General features: G+C 45.1%; 1 pseudogene; it reads right to left on the bottom strand.

Moving 5' to 3' along the window:
* Positions 1-2,401, bottom strand: part of LOC134486030 (nidogen-2-like) — an 809,359-nt pseudogene extending 806,958 nt beyond the window's left edge.
* Positions 2,402-9,310: the final 6,909 nt, after the last annotated feature.

The following is a 9,310-nucleotide window of genomic DNA, read 5'->3' as shown; positions in this document are numbered from 1 at the left end:
TGTCAGTCAAGCAGTTCACAACTGTCTGTATGTAACAACTCCAGCTTCAGGGGGCCCAAGCCCTCTTCTGGCCCTTCCAACACAAGCAGACAAAGAGAAAGACACACACACACACACACACACACACACACACCCAGGCACACACACAGGCACACACAGAGGCACACACACAAACACACACACACACGAATAAAATAAAAACCTTATAAAACATTTTATAGTATTGATTATAGTAAAAATGTCATGGGAGCAACCTTAATGACCACTAGGAAGGGTGAGATTTTATAAGGTTGTAATAAATTTTACAGAAATACACTGACCAGAGCATACTAAACAGCAGAACAAGCAAGTGAAACAGTAATATGGGCACTGTGGACCCACTGTTGTCAACGGCAACAATATTAAAGAAATAAATAGAAATGTACACACGAACCTATAGGATATTTTTGGTTTCTCCAGGCAGGGTTTCTCTGTATTCTGTCCTGGAACTCACTTTGTAGACCAGCCTCACCTAGAACTCACAGATATCTGTTTGCCTTTCTGACTCTGCTGGGATTGAAGGTGAGTGACACCACACCCAGCTCATACAAAAAAAAAAAAAAAGTTGTTCCTTTTTAAATTTCCCAAATTTTTAATTTTTTGATGAATATATCATTAGAACTATTCGTGTACTTATAGGTAATAAAAAAAAAACTGTAAAGTGCCTGAAGTTCCCTCAGGGTCTTTGGTATCTGCACCTTAGTCCCTCATTTTACTAAGCAATTTTCTTAGTGTTGAGGAGCAGAATCAAGGGAATGCCTCTTAGCCAATCTCTTAGTTTCCTTTTCAAGCCCAACCCTTCTGTTTATTCAGCTGCAGGGTACCCCTTGCTTACCTCTCCAGACCAGGCAGCCCCAAGCCTGTCCTCCTCCTAGGCGCCCACTTGCTCCCAGGTGGCCAGGAAGAAGTGGGTGGGGGGAAGCCTGTGCACAGGTAGCAAGCAGCCAGACTCAGCACAGCCCAGGAGGTGTCCTCCATACAGGATCCAGCCACTGCTGTGACTCGAGTGGATGTCAGCCAGGAATGGGGCGATGGCTGGGAAGTCAGTAGGAAAATCATCAACGACATATTAAGTCTCCCTGGGTAAGTCCTGGGTGGAGATGATCCCATTGGTGCCCACCTACAATGAGACCACAGGGCCGTGAGACAGTTCAGCAGGTAAGGGCACTCTGCTGTCAAACCTGATGACTTGAGTTTTAGGACCCGACAGAAGGTGGGATAAAAAAAAAAAAAAAAAAAAAAAAACAAAAAACAAAACTGGTTGTTCTCTGCTCTTCACACGCATGAGGTAGCACGTGAATCCCGCCCCACATAAACATTTTTAAAAGGGCAAAACGGTAGTCGCTCAAACTGGTGGTGGGCAACCACCAGTCGAACGCACCTACGGTCCAGAGTTCTACTCAAGTCAAGAAGACTCCCTCCTCTTGGCAGGTTGAGACACATCCAGGGTAACAAACTCAACTTTGGCGACAGTGATCAAGTGCACTGCGACTCACAGGTGCGGCCCCTCTTGAACCCGCTCATCTTTCTCCACCACTGCACACCTTGGGCGCCGTGTCCTTAATTAGATTGCTATGCCTGCGTGCACAGCCTCCCACTGCCCCTAAACGCAAACCGCACTAGCCGCCTCAATTTCATCTTCCTACCTGGGAAGTCAAAGTAGTGGGGGACGGTCCCAGCTCTCCCTTGAAATGATCCTTATTCCTCCACAGTAGGGATCAAGAAGCTGCAGCACCGCTGCTAAGTCCAGTCCCCAGCGGCGATGACAGTTAAACATGGAGGTTAGTTGCTCCACACCCTGGGAAGAAACTACAACCCCACACCAAGCCGCGCACCTCTAGGAGCTGAACTTACACAGAGGTTGCTGAACTGGACACCGTAGAAGCTACTTCTACATACTGCTAGCTTCACAGCCGCGGAGCATTCAACATCGCCCTCCCGCAGCAGCCAATCTTCCCACGACTTCCCATAAAGAATGAGCTCTTCAGGATGCAGAGCCCCGGTTCGTGACAGCAGCACCAGCACCAGGAGCAGCGATAGCGGTGATGGCGGTGCCAGCAGCCTGGCTGTCCCGTCCCAAGACATGCTCACTCCTCCCTGGCTCTGCACTCCCCACCTTGAGTCTCTGCAGGCCACTGTGCCCGCCAGACGCCCACTCGGACCTTTGGTTCCAAATGCCGGTCCAAACACCGCGCTGATTGGCTACAGCTCTCGGCTACTGACCAATCAGCGACTCTGAGAAAGTTTGCCAGCGGCCACTACAACTGGCTCTCATTAGGTTTTCTAAGACTGCTGTAGTTTGGTGGAGCAGCCAGCCTGGGAAGGTGAGACTGTTGGCCAGATCTGGTCTGGGCTGTCCCAACTACTCCTGGGCTACCCACAACTCTCCAGTTTGGGTTACGACGCTGCAGGAGGTGACCTCATGAGCTGGAGGGACACTCAGCGCGCTGGCAGCTGGAGGCTGTAAGCAACTGTGCACTCTAGGTTGGCAGAGCGAGGGAGTGTAATGAGATTACACACTGGAGTTTTCTCCCTGCCCTGGCGTCCCGGGTACCCCTCTTGCAAGAAGCCAGGCCTTCTGATAAACATTCAAAGGAGCTTTGTCTCTATCCCAGGACTGCTCCGCCCCACCCACATTTCCTGCTGAGAAGCATGCCTTTGTGAAAGGCTGACTCCCAAACTCTATCCCCAATCACTGGCTAACCTTTGGGAGGACACTGCCACCCTCTGAAATGTCCTCCCCAGCTGTTTACCTTCCCTGGGGCAAACCACCCCAGCGCAGACTGTGAATCTCACTTTGTTCTGACACCATTCAATTGGAGCCTAGAGTGAAGCTGCCTGGCGCCAGGGCAGGACAACTGAGTGTTTTCTCCCAAAGTTAAGGAACTGCCCGAGCAGGAGGCCACAGAGTCCATAATCCCAGCTGCCCTGTAGGGCTGGAAACCTCACAACCTGGAAAGCAGCTGCACCTGTGTTGGGGAACCCCCTCCACCATAAACATCCCCTCTGCTCTAAGCCTCGGGAGCCAGATGAGATTTTATTACCATTTTATTATCAGGAGCGTGAAATTTCCCACATACAGCCAGTTTTCTCTCAGCTAGGCCCACCCCCCATGGGCTCCTTAGAAGCAAAGGTAGTTTTTAAAAAAAACCTTAGAGATACTTTAAAGGACGCCCAAAACCAGCTTTCTCGTTGTGTTTATTCCTAGCCATGTAATTCTTACTTATTTATATATTATTTAATATATTTCTTTATTATTTGGCTCCAAGGGGCCAAATACTAAAATCCTTGAAGATACTAGACTGACAGACTCCGAATCAACAAAACAGAAACGGCCAAGAGCAGTTTGTCCCCGCAAGCTGGAGAGAGCTATGTTTTCTCCCTCAGAAAACAAACTGAAGCTTGCACTTTTTTTTTTCTCATTTGCCCCCCTGTGACCAAGTATTTACATTTTGCTGAGGACAAAATGATGTCTCAGAGGCAGGAGGTGATTTGACTAGTCCAAAGTCACCTTATTTACTCAGTAAATAATGTACACACAGTACATTCTGCCTCTGGCTCACTGTCCCTCTATTCTGCATAGCAATAGCTCTAACATTGACTGGAGGTCTAGCCTACAAATTAGAGGCAAACCAAAATTCAAGATGGAATCCCCACAGCTTGATTTCCTAGTGTTCTCTTTCTTGTATAAATGCCCATCCTCCCATGCACTTCTACTCTCCAACAACACACCCCTGCCAACCTGAGAAGGGTAGGCTAGCTTGTGAATTCTGACCAACAGAATGGGGCCATAGTGTTCAGAATTCACTTCAATGGCCTTTCTGTCTTGCCAGTCAACACCATATCTCCACTGGATCTGAGGAAGCTGTATACTGCCTTAGGAGGGCAACACATAGTAAAGAACTCCAGAGAGCCTCTGGTCACCACCCAGCAAGAACCAAACTGCCAAGAGACCTGTAAATGAGCTTCTGGAGTCTTGAGATGGCACCACAACCATGGTTGACTTTGGTTGAAGCCATGTGATAGACCCTTGAAGCAAGGGCCTCATTTAAGCCATAACACATTCTTAATTCATAATGACCCAAAGAATTACTAAATATGTGTTGTCTTAAGGTATTTCATTTGAGAGGAGTTGCTGGACATCAATAGATAACCAAATCAGAACACTGCTAAGGAAACTAAACTTGAAGAGTGTTTGGGTTTTTTTGTTTGTTTGTTTGCTTGTTTGTTTGTTTGTTTGTTTTAAGTGATTACTGTCACATGACTGGTGTATGTCAAAGCTTATCTTTAAACCCAGTTTTGTCTTGTCTCTGGACTTCTACCTTCAACTGCAAATTGTACTGACTCACTGGCACTTTTACTTTGCAGTCTAACTTATGTTAGATTCACCTCTGGCTGTGCTATCAGCTGTCAAATGCCAACACCTACATTTCATGATGCAGAATAACTCAAACACTAGTCCCGTTCCCTGTGGTGGGTAAATTTTTCCACCATTCCACAAATGACCCTTTGTATCCCTCAAGGCATGAAGCAATAGTCTTCAGAATGCTTTCCTGGACAACAACTTGATTTAGAAGCCTCTTGCTCAGCACATACCCCACATTTACTTACCAAGGTGGAATGCCTTCCCATATCTCTCTTGTGATCCAATTAGACACCTTCAGTATGTTTTGGGAGAAGAAATATTGTCTTATTCTGAGCCTGTCAAATCCCTAGAAATTCGAGGAGTATTTGTTGAGTGAGTGAAGCCAAGCAAGCCAGCCTGGGACTAGGACCCAGTTTTGCTGGCCCTGAAAAGTGGTCTTTCTCACTGTCCACCCCACCTTTTCTACTAATGGGACCTAATTTGTAATCCTCTTTACCAGGCTGCTTAGCAACCCACCCACTACTGTACTCCAGTTTTCATCAGTCTCTCATTCATTTGGCAATATTCCTGCAAGCTTACCCAGGTGGGTAAGCTATGAGGGCTTTCATGACCTGGTCCTCGAACTTACCGGCCCACGATCACAATTAGGTTTGGAAACTGAAGCATAAGTACAAGGCTCTAACATACCATGTAGTCACCAGCAAAACAGGCAAACTGACTTTGAAAGTAAAGATAGTACTGGATTTGATTCCTACATAATCTGAGGATCAAGAAGTGAATCCGGCAGAGAGATGGCTGAAGTGAATGGTCTTGTGTCCCTGAATTACATAGACTGTCAGACAAGCATGTGCCATGCAAAGTCAGGGGAGCACACTCTCTGTGTAGCCCAGCTCTTGTAGTACTCAGGGACTCTTTGCCTAACTTTGCTATCCAACTTATTCCAAGGTTGGTGTGATGGTCTGTGAAAAAATAGAGTAGGGCAAATTAGCACGTCTTCTCAGACTGAGGCTCACGTGGAATTATGTTGGGCCTAAGAAATACCACGCGCAAGATAGTATCTGATGTAAGATGTACGGTGTATAATGACTGTGAGACTTGCAGTCTTGTCATCTGTGTTACTGAGCATGTAGGTTTCCTATAATTTTAAATACAGAGATGGTATGGGGGGGGGGGGGGCATTCAGATTCTTTCCCAACAGCCTTCCTCTTCTTTTCTTTGGACTCAAAAGCTTCATACTGTTCAGACTCTAAGTGCAGCAAAGCTAGGAATGGTGGCCCCCATTCTGACAGACAACTAAAATTGGTCCGGCAGTCATGATTACAGTTGCTACCTCTTCCATTGCAGAACACATCCCTTGGATGTCTGAAACTTTGTGTTGGGGCTTTTCCTATGCACCCCTAGGACAGCATTGAGTTGTTAATTAGGTGCAGCTGAAGGGGCTGAAGACAGCTCAGCAGATAAAAGAATTTGCTGCTCTCAGAGAGCCCCTGAGTTTGGTACTGGGCACCCACTTCATGAAACTCAGGACTGTCTCATACTCTAGGGAATGTGGAAACCAGAGACATGCAGACACACATACATACACGTAGTTAAAAATCATAGTAAAAGTAAGCCCTAAAGGCATTAACAAAACAGAATGGAACAAGATGCTTTAATAAGACTTACTGAAAAAAACCTATGCATTATTTATTTATGGAAGTTTGGGGGCTGCAGGTAGTTGGCCATGAATAACTAAGGCAATGAAATACAAAGCCATGGATAAAGGGCGATGCCTGAATGCCTTTTCTCATTCCTACAAGTGTCTCCTGTGTCTTCAACCATTCCCTTCCTATTGGCCTTTCTCCTAATCCCTAACTATACCCCAGTCAAGCCATTAATATTTTTCTCTACTTCCTACTGCATTGATTTTCTTTCTCTGCATTTTTAGAGCCTCTGCTGAGAAGGAATTTAAACTAGCCAGGTGCCTTCCTTTACAATACAGGGAAATGGACTGTTCCGTTTCCACCAATAGATGGCTCAGATCGAGACCAGCTATGAAATCATATGACAAAATTCTCTATGCAATTTCCACCCTTTTACCTCTAGACCTCTTTGGTATTTCTTGCCCTTCTGGAGTCTCTTTCTAGAAATTCTCTGCCTGGCTCTCCTCTCTGGTCATCTCCTTATATTCTTCCTTAAGGTCTTTGTTTTATGCCTCTGCTCTAAAAGCATGTCATTACTGAGGCCTGATTCTCTTTCTGCTCCATGCCATCCTGGAGTGTCCGGACTCTTCTAATGGCCCCTGCTCACAGCTAGAGTCTCAGACCCAGCCCTGAGCCTTTGGCTTTTGAACTTACATCTAGCCTTTTGCTGAGTTTCCCCTGAGACTCCACATCAAGAATGAGAAGAATGTCTAAATTCCACGTTTCTTCTAAAGGCATGTATTCTTACCATTAGCCTGCTGCAGGTCCTCATTGTATCTCACCTGCTCCCTATGGTAGAAGAAATGGTAGCTTAACTTATTCGTTGTTTATTTCCAGTTTCCCATGCCCAGACCTTTTATACAAGGAGAATTACTGATTGCTTAGCTTTTCTTACAGCCAAAGGTGGCCATTGGAGATGGTATGTACCTGACTTGAAGAAATCTACTGAAGCTGTTGGTCTCTGGAAGGGCCTTTATGATGGATGATAAAGGACCTGTTGGCTTATATCCCATTCTTGTATCATTAAACACAATTGCAAGGTCCTGTGCTCAACCAACCATCTTCTTATGGCAGAATGGCCTCTATGAGAGCAAAGCATGACAAAGCCAAACTGCAGAGAGCCCTGCCCTCCTGTCACCACCCCTTCACTGTGAGAGAAAACACACCACTGCTGGCGTAAACTTTTCTTACATGTAGGAATTCCTATGCCTTATTAATACACTCTACACTTAACCCTGCACTGTCCATAAAATTTAAACAAATCTATGGTATATCTCTGTCTGACATGCTTGGGTGGAGCTTCCCCACCGTCCTGGAAAGCTAATGCTGTTCTGTATCTCCTCTGATATATACTGTTCTTTCCAGCCTTACATCCTCAGAATCTGCAATAACAGCTGGATCCTGGTATATCTCAGCAGATGCTGCTCCTTGCCATTCCCACCTGCAGATGTTCCAAAGAACCTGCTCTTCCTACATTCCTAATACTTGGGCATATGTTTCTCAGCCTTTCCTCTAAACTCTCCAGTACTCTAGTTAGGTCTGTCATTCCCAAAGGCTCCAGGGTTTGAACTGTAGTTTCATGTCATGGTACATCTTTGACCCACTCTGTCTGTCTCTGTCTCTCTGCTCTCTTATCTACCTTATGTAGTCACTTAAGAATGCTTGTTTCTCTGATCATAGGACAAGAGAAAGCTTTACAAATGTATTCCTGGCTGGATTTGCATAGTCATTGGAATGTGGTCAGTGATGCATAGTATCTCTTTATCTTATTTTTCACAGCACAGACCTGCTACACAGGGATGTTCAGTAAACCCTTGCTGACATGAATAGGAAAAAATACTACTAGAATGGCTTTCCTAACTCCCACACTTTCTCCTGTATAATCCACTCCCTGATTCTTTGCATTCTTGCTACATTCTTGATTGTTACTAGGAATACATGAGACTTGAGTTAAAAAACAAAGAAAAACAAGAAGCAAACCCACACACAAACTATACTTAAGTATATTCTATCAGTCTCTATGTCCTCCACACAGAAGTCTTCCCCTCCCCAGACTCTGTTTCTCTTAGGTTCTACTTTTCATTTCCTTTAAGACTTTCCCAGCGGCCCTAAAACAGTGTTCTGTAAATAAATGCTGGTGTACTTCTGATGATGCAGAAAGAGCTCATGGCTGCCCAAATATAACATCAGTGTGAGCTGGTTCCACTGGGTAGTGAAAGCAGCCATGTTTCCAGTTGTCTTTGGCTTTCTTTGTGCTGTTTGCCTAGATATGCTCTGCTTTTCCCCAAATCAAATCACCTGTTATTGTTACATGTGACCTGCTGGCCACCAGCACTTCCTCTAGAACTTGGTACTTGAGCCAGAACGATGTTCCTGAAGTCAGTGATAGCAATAGCAAGCCTTAACTGAGCCATCTATAACGTACAGGGCTCGCTCTGGGCACTCTTTCCACTGTTTTGTTTATCCGGTAATCGTGCCTCATTTTCAGATACAGAAATGGAGTGTAGAGGGATTACCTGCCTTAACCAAGAACCCACTCAGCCAGAGTGAAAACCAAACTTCAAGCCCACTCTATCTGACCTCTGACCTCCCTAAAGTACTACACCAACCCACTCATTGGACATTCTGTGCATGTGATGGCTTGTACTGGGTAGGGTTTCTCCTAAAAGGAAGAAACACACAATGTCAAGCTATAAAACTATAGGATACCACAAACTGTGGCTTTCTTCTTTGTGAAACATTAACAGACTTTAAAAATTCTGTTTTTACAAAAATCCTGACCAACAGAATACTGAGGCAGCCACATGCCCTCCCTCTATAAGAGATCTGAAATGGCACTGTTGTTTTTTCCTGATCTTTGAGAAGAGACAATCAGACAATTTCAGTTGGGTTCTAATGAAAAGCCCTCATTGGGATCTAGAGGTGAGGTGGTCCATTCAGATATTTTGATGTTCAGAAGCCTACCTCCAAGAAGAAAACCAGACCAACCAACGTAGCCTCAACACAAGCCTTTTCTTCTGGTCAACTTTAAATAGTGGGAGGAAAAAAATAAAACAAAAAAAGCCTAAAGCATAATAAGGTTATGAGGAGGTAAAGAGCTACTCTATCGATAAAAAACTCCACAAAGCTCCGCTGAGGTAATCCAAAGCTAGAACTGAAGCATATAGATTCACTGAATCCCAGACAGTTATATAACACAAGTGTCATGTATTTTACACACTGC

The sequence above is a fragment of the Rattus norvegicus genome, chromosome 3, assembly GCF_036323735.1.
Source record: "Rattus norvegicus strain BN/NHsdMcwi chromosome 3, GRCr8, whole genome shotgun sequence".
NCBI lineage: Eukaryota > Metazoa > Chordata > Mammalia > Rodentia > Muridae > Rattus > Rattus norvegicus.
The sequence above is the reverse complement of the archived record's forward strand: the minus strand, read 5'-3'. Positions and strand labels throughout refer to the sequence as shown.